The sequence below is a fragment of the Elephas maximus genome, chromosome 20 (assembly GCF_024166365.1).
Source record: "Elephas maximus indicus isolate mEleMax1 chromosome 20, mEleMax1 primary haplotype, whole genome shotgun sequence".
NCBI lineage: Eukaryota > Metazoa > Chordata > Mammalia > Proboscidea > Elephantidae > Elephas > Elephas maximus.
Window position 1 is genome coordinate 36,087,166 of NC_064838.1, and position 15,237 is coordinate 36,102,402.

A 15,237-nucleotide genomic window follows, 5' to 3' on the forward strand; every position below is an offset into this window, starting at 1 on the left:
TTCCACCCAGGCTCCACAGAGTTGGGGTGCACGTGTCTCAGGCTTGGCCAGCAAGAATATCAAATGCCTCTGACCACAGCGAATGGTTCAGTATGGGCCTGCGGTCCAAGTTCGTCAAATGACAGTAACCCCAGGATATTCTGGGAATGCTGGGAATAAGAGAGTTTTTTCAGTGAAGAGGATAAGAATGTCTGTTGTCTGAAGCTGCTGGCAGCCATATTGTCAACACTTGGGGAGAATAAAGCCAACCACAAGGAGAACAGAACTCAGCAATGGAAAGAAAGAGGTGGGGAAAGAGGGAGACACACAGACAGACAGACAGATAGCCAAAGGCATACCATGGATCCAGCCTCTCCCAACCAGATCTACCCTTGGCATTTTGTTTGTACAAGCTAATAAATTCCCTTTGGTGTTTCAGGTGGTTTGAGCTCATATTCCGTCTCTGCAGCCACAGGAGCTTGGGAGCAAGACATGCTCAAGAACTGAATGGAAGGAGCAAGATAGCCCTTTGGGATTCTCAGGCCAGTGCCTTCTAAATTCCATCTTTGTTTTTGTTGTTAGGTGCCATCGAGTCAGTTCTTATACCAACCCTATGCACAACAGAATGAAACACTGCCCAGTCCTACGCCATCCTCACAATCTTTGCCATGTTTGAGACCACAGTTGCAACCACGGTGTCAATCTATATAGTTGAGGGTCTTCCTCTATTTAGCTGACCCTCTTTTTTTTCCTACATTACCAAGCATGATGTCTTTCTCCAGGGACTGATTCCTCCTGATAATATGTCCAAAGCATAACCCTGATACCAAAACCAGGTAGAGATACCACAAAAAAAGAAAATTACAGACCAATATCCCTCATGAACATAAACACAAAAATCCTCAACAAAATTCTAGCCAATAAAATTCAACGATGTATCAAAAAAAAAATAATAATTCACCATGACCAAGTGGGATTCATACCAGGTATGCAGGGATAATTTAACATTAGAAAAACAATCAATGTAACCCATCACACAAATAAAACAAAAGACAAGAACCACATGATCTTATCAGTGGACGGAGAAAAGGCATTTGACAAAGTCCAACACACATTCATGATAAAAACTCTCAGCAAAATAGGAATAGAAGGGAAATGCCTCAACATAATAAACGGCATTTATACAAAGGTAACGGCCAACATCATCTTAAATGGAGAGATTCGGAAAGCATTCCCCTTGAGACTGGGAACCAGAAAAGGATGCCCTTTATCACCACTCTTATTCAACATTGTGCTGGAGATCCTAACCAGAGCAATTAGGCTAGAAAAAGAAATAGAGGGCATCTGAATTGGTAAGGAAGAAGTAAAAGTATCTCTATTTGCAGATGATATGATTTTATACCCAGAAAACCCAAAAGAATCTACAAGAAAACTACTGGAACTAATAGAAGATCTCAGCAAAGTATCAGGATACAAGATAAACATACAAAAATCAGTTGGATTCCTCTACACCAACAAAGAGAACTTTGAAGAAGGAATCACCAAATCAATACCATTTACAATAGCCCCTAAGAAGATAAAATACTTAGGAATAAATCTAACCAGAGACGTAAAATACCTATACAAAGAAAACTACAAGACACTACTGCAAGAAACCAAAAGGGACCCACAAAAGTGGAAAAACATACTTTGCTGATGGATAGGAAGACTCAATATTGTGAAAATGTCTATTCTACCCAAAGTGATCTATAGATACAATGCAATCCTGATCCAAATCCCAATGGCATTTTTTAATGAGATGGACAAACAAATCACCAACTTCATATGGAAAGGGAAGAGGCCCTGGATAAGTAAAACATTATTGAAAAAGAAGAGCAAAGTGGGAAGCCTCACACTACCTGATCTGAGAACCTATTATACCCCCACAATAGTCAAAAGAGCCTGGTACTGGTACAACAACAGATACATTGACCAATGGAGCAGAATTGAGAATCCAGACATAAATTCATCCACCTATGAGCAGCTAATATTGGACAAAGACCCAAAGTCCGTTACTTGGGGAAAAGACAGTCACTTTAACAAATGATGCTGCCATAATTGGATATCCATCTGCAAAACAAAAAATGAAACAAGACCCATACCTCACACCATGCACAAAAGCTAACTCAAAATGGATCAAAGACCTAAATATAAAATCTAAAACAATAAAGATCACAGAGGAAAAAATAGGGACAATGCTAGGAGCCCTAATATGTGGCATAAACAGAATACAAAACATTACTAACAATGCACAAACACCAGAAGAAAAACTAGACAACTGGGAGCTCCTAAAAATCAAACACTTATGCTCATCCAAAGACTTCACCAAAACAGTAAAGAGACAACCTACAGACTGCGAAAAAAATTTTGGCTATGACAAATCCAGTCAGCATCTAATCTCTAAAATCCACAAAATACTGCAAAACCTCAACAACAAAAAGACAAATAACCCAATTAAAAAAATGAGCACAGGATATGAACAGGCACTTCACCAAAGAAGACATTCAGGCAACTAACAGATACAGGAGGAAATGTTCACGATCATTAGCCATTAGAGACACGCAAATCAAAATTACAATGAGATTCCATCTCACCCCAACAAAAAAATACAAAATGATAAATGTTGGAGAGGTTGTGGAGACACTGAAACACTTATACACTGCTGGTGGGAATGTAAAATGGTACAACCACTGTGGAAATTGATTTGGTGCTTCCTTAAAAAACTAGAAATAGAACTACCAAAGGATCCAGCAATCCCACTTCTTGGAATACATCCTAGAGAAATAAGGGCCGTCACACGAATAGATATACGCACACCCATGCTCACTGCAGCACTGTTCGCAAGGGCAAAAAGATGGAAACGACCTAGACGCCCATCAACAGATGAATGGATAAACAAATTATACACACAATAGAATATTACGGAACAGTAAAGAACAATGATGAATCCGTGAAACACGTCACAAACACGGATGAATCTGGAAGGTGTTACGCTGAGTGATATTAGTTGCAAAACGACAAATACTGTATGAGACTAATGTTAAAGAACTCAAGGAAAGATTTAAACACAGAAGCAAACATTCTTTGATGGTTACAAGTGTGGGGAGGGAGAGAGAGGGGTATTCACTAACTAGATAAAAAAAATAGTAGACAAGAATTATCTTAGATGAAGGGAAGGACAACACACAACACAGGGGAAGTCAGCACCACTGGACTAAACCAAAAGCTAAGAAGTTTCCTGAATAAAACTAAACACTTCAAGGGACAGAGTAAAAGGGGTGAGAGTCTGGGGACCATGGTTTCAGGGGACATCTAGGTCAATTGGCATAACAAAATTTATTAAGAAAATGTTCTGCATTCCACTTTGGTGAGTGGCATCTGAGGTCTTAAAAACTAGCAAGCAGCCATCTAAGATGCATCAATTGGTCCTAACCTACCTGGAGCAAAGGAGAATGAAGAACACCAAAGACACAAAGAAAATATTAGCCCAAGAGACAGAAAGGGCCACATAAAGCAGAGACTCCACCAGCCTGAGACCAGAAGAACTAGATGGTGCATGGCTACCACCAATGACCGGGAACATAACAGAGAGTCCCTATGGAGCAGGAAGACAACTGTGGTGCAGAACTAAAATTCTAGTAAAAACACCATCTGACTGCGACTGGAGGGACCCCAGCAGATATGGCTCCCAGACTCTTTGTTAGCCCAGAACTGAAACCATTCCCAAAGCCAACTCTTAGACAAAGATTAGATTGGACTGTAAGACATAAAATGATACTGGAGAAGAGAGTGCTTCTTGGCTCAAGTAGATACATGAGACTACATGGGCAGCTTCTATCCGGAGGTGAGAGGAGGAGGCAGAAGGGGACAGGAGCTGGTTGAATGGACACAGGAAATCCAGGGTGGAAAGGAGGAGTGTGCTGTCACGTAATAGTGGGAGCAACTAGGGTCACATAACAATGTGTGTATAAATTTTTGTGTAAGAAACTAACTCAAACTGTAAACTTTCACTTAAAGCACAATAAAAAAAAGAAAGAAAAAAAGAACCTCGTCAAACGGTAAGGTAGAGCAGGGAGATTCCTCGTGAACGGTTAGGCCAGTTGCTACGGAGTCGAACCCAGCTCATGGTGACCCCATGTGTGCCAGAGTAGAACGGTGTTCCATAGGGTTTTCAATGGCTAATTTTTTGGAAGTAGATTAATACGCCTTTCTTCTGAGGCACCTCTAGGTGAACTCAAACTTCCAACTTTTCAGTTAGCAGCTAAGCATGTTAACTATTTGTATCATCCAGGGACTTCTGAAAACAGTGGTATTATTGTTATTGTCTTCTGTCGTCAAGCCATCTCTGACCCATGATGACCCCGTGTGTTATAGAGTATCACTGCTCCTTAGGGTTTTCTTGGCAGTAACATTTATAGAAGAAGATCACCAGGTCTTTCTTTCTGTGTTGCCGCTGGGTGAGTTTGAACCGCCAACCTTTCGGTTACCATTTGTACCACCAATCAACCAACCCAACCTGTTGCCATGGAGTTGGTTCTAACTCATAGTGACCCTATAGGACAGAGTAGAACTGCCCCATAGGATTTCTAAGGAGTGGGTGGTGGATTTGAACTGCCGACCTTTAGGTTAGCAGCCTGAGCTCTTAACCACTGCGCCACCAGGGCAACAGTTTGAGCATTAACCATGCACCAGAGCATTACCTGGCCTTCTGCTAGCAACCTCAGGAAGTAATGCTTTTATATCCCCATTTTGTGGACGAGGAAACTAAGGCCCACTTGTGGGGTGGGGGTCACTTGTTCAAGCTCTGTCCACAGCCAGCACATTACCTACAATGTACGTGCTGTGGAGAAACATTTATCAGGCCATCTCCTCGGGACCGGCTTAGCCTCTGTGGCTTCTCTTGGCCTGTTTTTTGGGGGCTGTCTCTTTAGAAGAACCAGCCTTTTAAGGGAGGGCCTCGTGTTTGAGTATTGATCCCAGCACAGCATGACATGTGCAAATATTTGAACATTCGGCAACACCGTCGCCGCAGGGGACCTGCCCAGTGTGACTTCAAGACATGATAACAAAAGGATCTTATGTCCTATTAGCTCCCGCGAGGCTTATTGTGGTTTTTCAAGTGGTTACTGGCACTAATGCAGTGGCTCTTTCGCTAATGGCAGAATTTCTGGCACAGAGGGGGGTGTGGTTAAGGTAATAGCACCCTTTCTGAAAACAAAACACCAAGCCCTATTTGCCTACAGGGAACATTTTCTTAGGCCAAAGGGGGGTTTCTCAGTCCTGCCATACTTTTGGAGAACCTGGGCGATGGAATTCTTCAGGTGGCAGGAAAGTGCAACTGCCTTAATTTACACGTGAGGAAGCTGGCTCAAGGAAGGGAAGGGACTTGCCTGTGGTCTCATGGTGGGTTGGCGGCAGATCTGGGCATCCTGCCACCTGGACCACTGCTTTTCCTATGGCATCACACGTAGCCTGGGGAGAGGCTGGCTGGGTTGGCAAGAAAGCCCCAGGGGGGAGGATTAATACGCTTAATGGTTGAGAATCCTGGTTTTGGAGGGGGCCAGGCCTGAGTTGGTATCCCAGCTCTACTCCTCTTCTGCTGTGCGACCTGGGATCAGCGACACTTCCTGTCTGCACCTTTGTCCCCCACCTCCCCACCACCCCCCCCGCCGTGTCTCAGTGATTCACAGGCAGTAGGTGCTCAAAAAATGTAGCTAGTAGTTATCACTATCCTGGCTCTGCCACCAGCTTGCTAAGTGTCCTCAGGCAAGTCACGGCCTCTCTCTGGACCTCAGTTTACCTACTTCTAAAGTAAAAGAGTTAGACTTGGTTATTTCCAAGGACCATTTCCAGTCTGATGTCCTACAATAAATTACCACAAGACAAGGAAGGGAGAGGACTACAATAATAACAATATCAACAATAATAATTTCAACCAGTTATGGACTGCCCACTACGTGCTGGGAACTCTGCTAAGTTCCGGGCCCTAAGCGAGGCCCTCCTGACATCACACCTACAGTGCTACAACAGTCTCCTCGCTTACAATATTCTCCTCTTCTATCCATCCTGCACACCGGCGAGTCTTGGCTTTCTTAAGACCTACCTTACTCTACTGCTCCAGAACATTCAATGGCTCCCCAGTACCCCCAGGTTCAAGTCCCAATTCCTTAATGTGGCGGATAAGCCTTCTTTGCTCAGGACCTGCCCCCTCTAATGGAAACTCACTGGCTGTGTTGTCTGTGTGTCTAGTCCTCCCCAGTGCCTCATACTCGCAGGTGCTCAGTAAACATTTGTTAAATGAATGAACACATGGATGAAATGTTTCTCTAAATTAGACTACTCAAACTTTCGCATTTGCAAAGCAGCCACAAGAGCTTTGCAAAAATCTAAGCACTGTGTCTATTTTTATTTACTTAAATATTTTCCTTTTTTAGATTAAATAAATGCATCTCAAAAGGAAATTTACATCACACTATAACTAGAAGACAGTATTACTTGGCAGAAATAGGTCTCGATTAAAATAGATACAAGGGCAAATGAACAATGCATTCAACCCTAACTAGATACTGTGGTCTACCAAGGCTGGAGGCCTGAGCCTGCCATCACTTGGTTAAAATGGGATTAGTAAATGCTTTGCAGAGGTGTTAAAGGCAAACTAGCACCAACCTGAGACTTGCCCGCTGCAAGAATCACAAGGCTGTTATGGGTAGAGGGATACAGAAGAGTTTTCTCAAAGTTATTCCTTGCCTCTGGAAATAATCTTGGCTAGCAGCAGTGGTTTGCAGCCCACATTTTGGGAACTTTGCCCTCTACAGCACCATGACTCTATCTCACCAGGTATGCATGTGAGTTCTCTGGAATACTTTAGCCAGGTTTTTTGGAAGGGCATGGAGACACTCCAGGCAGCCACCTTGATTTTACAATATAGTGTCTTTTATCTGAAGCCCCACTGCACGGGGGGATGCTCTCAGACCCCACCAGGATAAAGGTTTGATGTTTTAAGGGTGAAACCAAGTAGAATAACGAGCTCCCATCACCAGATATGTGTCCAGACAGATAAGTATTGTAGTACTCCAGAAGAGTATTGTGGAGATAACTCAAGCCACAGATGATCACCCTAGGAAACTGACCTAACAGCCAGAGTTTTCTTTCATATGTGAGTAAAACACATTTAAAAAGCCCACTGCTGAGCTGATACCGACTCATAGCTACCCTATAGGACACAGTAGGACTAGCCCATCGGGCTTCCAAGGCTGTAAGTTTTCACAGAAGCAGACTGCCACATTTTTTTCCTATGGGTTCCAATACCCAGCCTTTTGGTTAGCAGCCAAGCACTTAACCAGGTCTCCTTTAAAACACATTTAGATCAATGGAAATAGAGCAGGATAGATATCTGATGATGAATGTAGGAAAACAGAGAGACAATTATGAGTGAGGTGATCCAGGAGACATGAAAGAAGAAAGGGGGATGGGAGTGGCTATTATTCCTTTATATAAATGAACTTATATAAGTTGAACATAAATGAAATCAAACTTGAATTAGTGGGGAAAAAAACTTACTAACTTTAATAAGTGGACCGCCTTCAGGCATGGCTGGATCCAGGGACTCAAACAATATTTATCAGGACTCAGTCCACTCACCATCCCTCAGTTTCGCCTTCCTCTATTTTGGCTTCATTTTCAGGTAGGATCTTCTAGAGAAGATCCTATGTGGCAAAGATGACTGCCAACATTAGAAACCCTGGTGGTAATAAAATTTACTGCTAACAGTAGTTTTATCGATGGGACCAGCATATGCTGCTTGTCCCCTCACTGAGGCCAGTGAAATGTAGTGCTCTGATTGGCTATGCCTGGGTCACATGTCTACCTCTGGAAGTAAGGAACCCCCCCCCCCAACCATATGAATATGAGTGGAGGAGGGGAAAGAAGTTCCCCAAATGAAAATCAAGGTATAGTCACCTGAAGAAGGAGAAATGAATGCAAGGTAAACAAAAATAGGCTCCCTTCTTGTTCCTCTCATACCTTTACTTGTTGTCATTTTCTCGTATCTTCATCCAGACAGCTCCTATTCAGTCTCTGAACCTCAGCACAAATGGCATTTCCTCTAGGCAACCTTCCTAGACCATCCCAAGCTGGGTTGGGATCCTCTGCTATGTGCGCCTCTGGCCACACTTGTTACTCTGGACTGTGTGACTGTCTGATGAAAGCCTGTCTATGCCTCCAGTCTGGGACTGCCTTGAGGTCTGTGGTCTGTCTTGTCCACCACTGGGTCCCCAGAGCCTAGGACAGTGCCGGGCATATAGAAGGAACTCAATAAATATTTATTTGAAAGGCTAATGGAGGTCATGAGCACATAGGATCTGGTAACCAGTGAGATGGAGGACGGGGGAATGGGTAGGTCAGGAAGACACCAAGATTTCATGCTGGTGGGTGATAGTGCTGGGAAGGAGACAGAAGTTAGGGTGACCTCGAGGAGCACTGTACTGTGGGACCCCAGGATGGATGACCAGAGAGGGAGGGACAGGGAGGTGAAGGAGGGGGAGGGCGGGGGGGTCAGTCAGCAAATGCCAGTGCTGCAGAGAGAGAGAGGAGTGAAGGCTTGGCTGGGGATGGAGAAAAGGAATCCTTTCTGTGAGTTCTTGGGGCACCCTGAGGGAAGGGCAGATGTGGACCCATTCCCAAGAGCCTTTGTGAAAGTGGGTGGGGGGGTGGGAGTTGGTGGGGGTAGGGGGAGTCCTCTGATGCTGGGTTGGGACTGGATAGGTGGGAAGCTTCTCTGCCGTGACCCCTTAAAGCTCTGGGGCTGGAAGGAGGTGTCTCTGGGGTTCTGCCACCATCCCTGGCCTAGAGGGCACAGCCTGGCTGTGTTTCACTCTTCAGTCACCTGTTTATCCATCTGTCCGCCCACACAGATACACACTTATGTTTCCATGACCAGCCCCTGGGAGCAGACAGGGAGTCCTTCCCAACCCAACACCCGCACCCCCCCTCCCACCCAGCAACCTGGGTAACTCCAGAGCAGAACCTTTGTTCCCAGGTGTAACAGGCAGGGGAGGCTGCCCCTGTAAGGGAAAGCAGAGAGGGGGCAGGATCCCACCACCTACCCACAGAGACAAGACCTGTTACCCAGGGAGAGAAAGTGGAGGGCTACAGAGACAGACACAAGGACAGACCCACAGAAGCAGCCCTCAAGGCTGGAAAGAAAAAAACCAAGAAGGAAATCCACGTGGAAAAAGACAGGGAGACAGAGACCAAGACAGGTGGGCAGACAGCCCAAGCCCACAGCCCAAGGCAGGGAAGAGGCCAACGGACTGCATGGGAAGGACTGCGAAAGGAAGGAGGAGGGGGAGAGAGCAGCAGCGCTGCAGGAAGAGGGGGGTTGGGAAAGGAAAGGAGGGGAGAAGGAGAGAGAGGGGATGAGGGATGGGGGGAGAGTGGGAAGGGGGAATGCGAGACGGAGAGGGAAGAAGGGAGAAAGGGAGGCGAAGAAGGTGAGGGGGGGAGAGGCGGAGTGGAGGGGCCGCTGCTGAGGGGAAGTTGCACGTCGACAGCCTGGGATGGGTGGGGGAGGGGCGGCGGCGGGCGGCGCGGGCGGGGGAGGCGGGGAGGCAGGGGGGTAGCGGACGGAGGGGTGGGGGCTGAGGGGCGGGGGGCGGGCGGCGCGGGCAGGCCCTCCCCTCGGGGCGGGCTCACGGCGCCGGCCCCGCCTTTCCCTCCCGCCCCCTCCCGCGCCTCCTCTCTCCTTCCCCCGCCCTTCTCCCTTCCCCGGGTCCCTCCGCCCGCCCTCGAAAGACCCAGCGAGCGGGAGGTTGCGGGAGAGCTTCGCCGAGCGAGGAGCCGCGGAGCCGGGAGCGCAGCGCAGCCCGAGCCCAGAGCGGCCCCGGCGCCAAAGCGCACAGCAACGGCCCAGCCGGCCCGCGCTGCGCCCGCCTCGGGCAGTGCAGCCCGGGCCGCAGGTAGGAAGGGGTGGCCGGCGTCGGGGCGCGGGGCGCAGAGCCCGAGACGGTCCGGGCAGGACGGCGGGCGCCCCGAGCCAAGGGCCGGCGGGTGGGGGGGCGGACACCTGGAGATTCCCAGCCCGGCGCCTCGGCTCGCCTGGGGCCGCATGGAAGAGCCCGGGGCGCCGCTGCGACCGCCGACGTGCGCCCCAGCCATTCCCCTGGGAAGTGCGGGGGCTCGCGAGAGAGTCACGCAGATCAGGCTCTCCTGCTCTGTCCCCGTGGCCCCGAGACCCTCGAGCTGTTGCTGGGTTCAGTTGGCGCCGTCAGAGCGCTCCCATTTATTCCCCAGGGGTTGCCCGGGGACTGGGGAATGGATTATAGGAAGAGCGTTTTGGGTGCCGTGCGCCACTTCTGTGTCTCGGGTCAGCTGCGCCGAGATGGAGCTTTGCCCCTCGATTCTCCGAGAGCTATGGGGTGGGGCGACTTGGAGACGGGACTTGTTCCCGTCCTGGGCCAGCTCAAGCTCTCAAGAAATGCTGGCTAAAAACCGCAACATCGCTGGGGCTGAACGCCGCAGCTTGCGCCACGCTCCCACTTACCCCTTCTTTCTCGAGGGGTAGGGGGCTAGGGGGCCCCTAGAGGGCTCGAGGACCGCCCTCGCCCCTTGCCTGTCCTCCCCGCGTTTGCTCCGGGGGATGGGGAGGACACTGCCTGCCGCGGTTATCCCGGGGCAATGACCTTCGGGTCTTCGTGCGCGGTCCCCACGGGCGGCACCCACACATGCCCTGTTCTACGTTTGCCTGCATCTTTAGACGTCTCATTTGGACCGCGGCGCTTCCCACTGAGGCTCTAGCTAACCGGGTCCCAAATAGACACGACCCCGCAAAGAAAAAAATTGGATTTTAAAAAGCTCAGCCTCATCCCCATGCTGAGCTCGGGGGCGGGGGGGGGGGGGGGACACTGAATAAAATGGCTCCTGAGCTTTGTGAGCCCCCCAGAAATTAGAGACTGTGTCAGCAACATAGTGGGATTTGAGGTTGATATTCACTTTTCTGTGACGCACAGGTGGGTGTTTGATGAGAGAAGGGGTGCAGTGTTCTGGTTACTGCCTAGACTCTGTGAACTCAGGGGAAATTGTATTCATAAGAGAGTCTGAGAAGGCTACCCTAACTCCCAAATTCCAAGACAAAGGAGGTCAGTGAGAACTATAGGCATCTTGCTCTCCTCTCTCTCTCTCTCCTCTGGAGCACTCTCTCTGCAAAGGTTTGACCCAGTGCCTGCTCTTGTCCTGGTTGGAGCAGCCTCAGACCCTCACCAGGCAGAGCAGGGCAAAGAGAACTTGGAGGTTAAAGTCCCTGGGGTAGTGGGAGGGACCTTCTTCCACAACAGCAGGGGCAAAATGGCTGAGACTTACTCCAGCCTCAGAAATAAATTGTCAGGTGGCAAACAAAGAAAGCACTCTCCCCCCAGCCAAGCGCTAGCTCAGTGGCCAGTCCTTGGAGGACAAACGGTGAGTCCAGGGCAGCCGGGACACAGCCAGGCTTGTCTGGCAGAGCATCTGGAGAGTGAGGTGACCACTAAGAGCCACACGAGAGAGAGGGAAAAGAGGAGATCATAGGTTCTGATGTGGGACCCTCTATTCTAGCTGGTGAGAAGTGGGTTCCCAGAGAATTTGGGGCAAGGGTGGAATGGGGGTCTAGAGACCAAGGAGTAGGCAGCTTAGAGGACTGAGACAAGGAAAAATCAAGCCCGTCAAAGCTGAAGGATGCACAATTGCTCAGTCTCTCCTGTCCACCGGCATTTTTCGTGCCTGGCAACCCGAGAAGCAGAATGCTGAATTTGTTTACGCATTGTCCAGTACACAGCAGGCACTCAATAAATGTCTAGAGTAAAGCACACAAGGATGGAAGGTGATGGCAGCACTAGCATGGACCCACCTGCAATATCTACCTGTTTCATTGAACCAGGAGCTCGGCTGCTAACCAAAAGATCAACGGTTCGAATCCACCAGCCGCTCCTTGGAAACGCTATGGGGCGGTTTTACTCTGTGTGAATCGGAATCAACTCGAAGGCAGTGGGTTTGTTGGTTTGTTTGTTTGTTTTTATATAGGGTCTCTATGAATCAGAATCCGCTCAAGGAAAGGGGTTTGGTTTTTTGGTTTTCTGAGGCCTTGGCCAAGAATGAGCCCTAGATGAGAGCTCACTGTGAGCTGGGGCTCTGTCACTTTCTGACCAGGTGACCTTGAGTAAGTCCTCTTCCCTGTTTAAAGGAAGGAATAACTACTGGAAGTTTCCTATGTGCTAGACTTATATAGGATCTCATTTTATCCCTAGAACAACAGCATGCAGCAAGTACTTTTCTTATCCTTGTTTCAGAGGGGAAGAAACCATGGTATCAAAAGGTGAAGTGACTCACTCAAGGTCACACAGCTAGGAGGAGGCCGGGCAGGGATTTGAACGCTGCTCTTCTGGTCCCCAGGCCAACACTTTGCTCATTGCTGGATCTCTGGTCCTTGGTTTTCACATCTTGATGGTGCTGAGGACAGGATTTGATGGTTGACAGCTGAGGCCCATCGGGCCTGTCATCTGAGCATTGCTCCTCTACCCTTCTGGTGTATGCTAACAGCAACATTAAATAAAGCACAAATGCCAGGTGCTTCTTGCCATCATATGAAAACACCACTCCATTCCTTGGCTCGGCTATGAGCTTAGCAGCTGAGATAACAACATCCCAGGCTGCTCATGGATCACAGGCAGATGTCAGCCCCGCTAGAGACTCAGCTTTGCCCACCATCTCCCGCCACCTTCACCCTGTAGCCTGTTCCCTTTGTCCTTGGGAGCAGGTGGGAGCCCAGAGCCTGTCCCTGTCACCTGGCCCAAGGTGCACATAGCCTCCCCTTGGTTGTTGAAATAGTAGCCCTCTCCCCCAGCGCAGCCCCAATGCCAAATCCAGTTAAAGCCACTTAATCGCCTCGCTTCCGAAATGGGAACAGAAATGTGAACGTCAGCTGGCCTGTCTCTGCCTGTGTGGGAACTGCCCCTTCAATTCATCCGTGCAAAGATGCTGAGCATTCTGCTCCAGAGAATGGTGGGCAGAGTGCAGCCCCTGCCGGGATGAAAACAACCTTGAATTGACTCCAATTGCAAACAGCAGCAGGGCCCCTCTGGCTGATGGGATTGCCGCTGTCCACACTCCCTGGCATGCCTCAGCACCACCAGCTACTCAGATTGGCCCGGCGCGGGGCATCCTTTGGGCCAGCATTGCCCCATTCTCTGAAGGTCACTGGAAGGTGGAGGAAAAGAGATGGGTACCAGAGAGGGGAAAGGCTGGCAGGCCAGATGTGAACCCCCAGAACAGGGCTTCCCAGGCACTGTGTCTGAGTCTTCTGAACATCTACCCTCTTCTCAGCTCCTTGCTCGCCTGGAGACCCACCCTACCATGGATGGGAACAGGGGGAGGAGGCAGTGGGAGGCGGAGGTAAGAGTTCCCTGGCAGAGGCAATAGGTGTGAAGGCAAGCTGTGATATTCCAATACAGATTTCAGATGCAGCCATAAACAGATAGAAAAAAAAAACTAAAACTTGTTCCAATGACAATAGTCTCAATAAGGAATAAAAAACCAAAAACCAAACCCACTGCTGTCGAGTGGATTCCAACTCATAGCGACCCTATAGGACAGAGTAGAACTGCCCCATAGAGTTTCCAAGGAGTGCCTGGTGGATTCAAACTGCCAACCTTTTGGTTAGCAGCTGTAGCTCTTAACCACTACACCACCAGGGTTTCCTAATAAGGAATGGAGAACAGTTGTTGCAAGCTGATGTGCAGGATAGCGTGCTGTGGGCTTTACTTAGATTATTGCATTTAATTTTTACAAAACCCTGGGAGGTACATACTCTCATTGTCCCCGACATAGGAGAAAACTGCAGAGGAGCAAGGTTAAGGCACTTGCTCCAGGATTGCTGGGCTTGTAAAGAGCACTTGAGTCCCAACTCATGCCTAACATGCTCAAACCCACTGCAATGCCTCTGGCCTTGCCCACTAGGGAATAACCACTCCCCTGTTTAACCGGCTTTTCTGTATACAAAGCACTTCGTTTTTAATTCCATCAGTGGAGCTTGGCCACAGCTCTGGGAGGCAGGAGGGTATGATAGCTGTTGTTTGTAAGTGAGGCTCAGAGAGGTGAGTTTGTGTCCAGAGTCCCTCGCTGCTGAGCTGCAGAACTGGGATTCGAACTCAGGAGCCCAGCCTATTACAACATTCCTGTGACCTAGACTTTAACTTCATTTACAGCTGGTACCGATGTGCACACAGCCACCTTTTTCTACCTAACTCGAGGGTGTCCCCCGATTGGTCACCACCATCTTGCTGCTCAGGAAGCCACTGAAAGCGGCCTGCAGAAGCCATCAGCTCCATTTACTGTGATCTGACATGACATGAAAGAGGCGTCCGATTCGATGCGAGCTGCCTATAGCAAATGGCCTTCTATTTTTACATTTCTCACAAACTGAAAATTACAAGGAGGCCAGGTCTTGCAGAGTGATTGGCTGTGGCTCTCTGGAAGCTGGTAGTGCGCAGCTAGGTAGAACGGGCCACATTAGGGTGCCAGGGGCCCTCTTGACTGCAAAAGGGGCCCTCAGATTCAGGGCTGGCTGGGATCCCAGCACACAGGCCAGATGGGGGGATTCAGGATTTGGTGTCTGCCTTGGACAGTGACCTGCAGCTCTGCCCACCTGTCGGCTGCCTGGTATACAAGATCAGTGTCTTACACCAGCTCTTGAGATAACTGAGCCCTGGCTAGAGGGACATTCAAGGTCAGAGATGCCCTGAAAGGCATTGACAGCAGGTTCCTCTCATGGCCTTATTGGCTGGTAAGGAGGTTCTGTGCAGGGAGAGGGCAGCAGCAACAAAGTGGTGAGAGCAAAGACATTTGGTATCAGTACTGTGGATTCTAGGACTTACACTGATAGCAGAGCTCCTGGTTATGAGAACAGCATGCTACAGTTTGCAAAAAAAAAAAAAAAGCCCTTGCAGCTGCTTTTTTTAATCCTATATGAAGTGTTCGGGGAGAAGAAAACATGGTCCTTGATAACCTGGAGAAGAATCTTCTCCAAACAAAGAGCAGCATTTTTAAAAGCTAATTTTCTCCTAAAGTTCAAATCAGAATCACCTTGACTCAAAGGAAGCCCATTACATGCGCACCGATACAGAATTTTACAGTGTTCAAAGTGCTTTTTCAGTTGAAGCTTGCCAACAGCCCTGGAAGTTCAAGGTGAAGGTA

At 48.8% G+C, this 15,237-nt stretch overlaps 1 protein-coding gene across 1 annotated transcript in view; it reads left to right on the forward strand.

The window, feature by feature from the left end:
- Window positions 1–9,779: 9,779 nt before the first annotated feature.
- The window catches only part of SLC6A1 (solute carrier family 6 member 1), a 53,237-nt gene continuing 47,779 nt past the window's right edge, over window positions 9,780–15,237 (forward strand). Inside the window, exon 1 of the mRNA XM_049861845.1 lies at window positions 9,780–9,974. The gene's annotated coding sequence lies outside the window, so the exon portion shown is untranslated. The remainder of the gene's footprint in view (window positions 9,975–15,237) is intronic.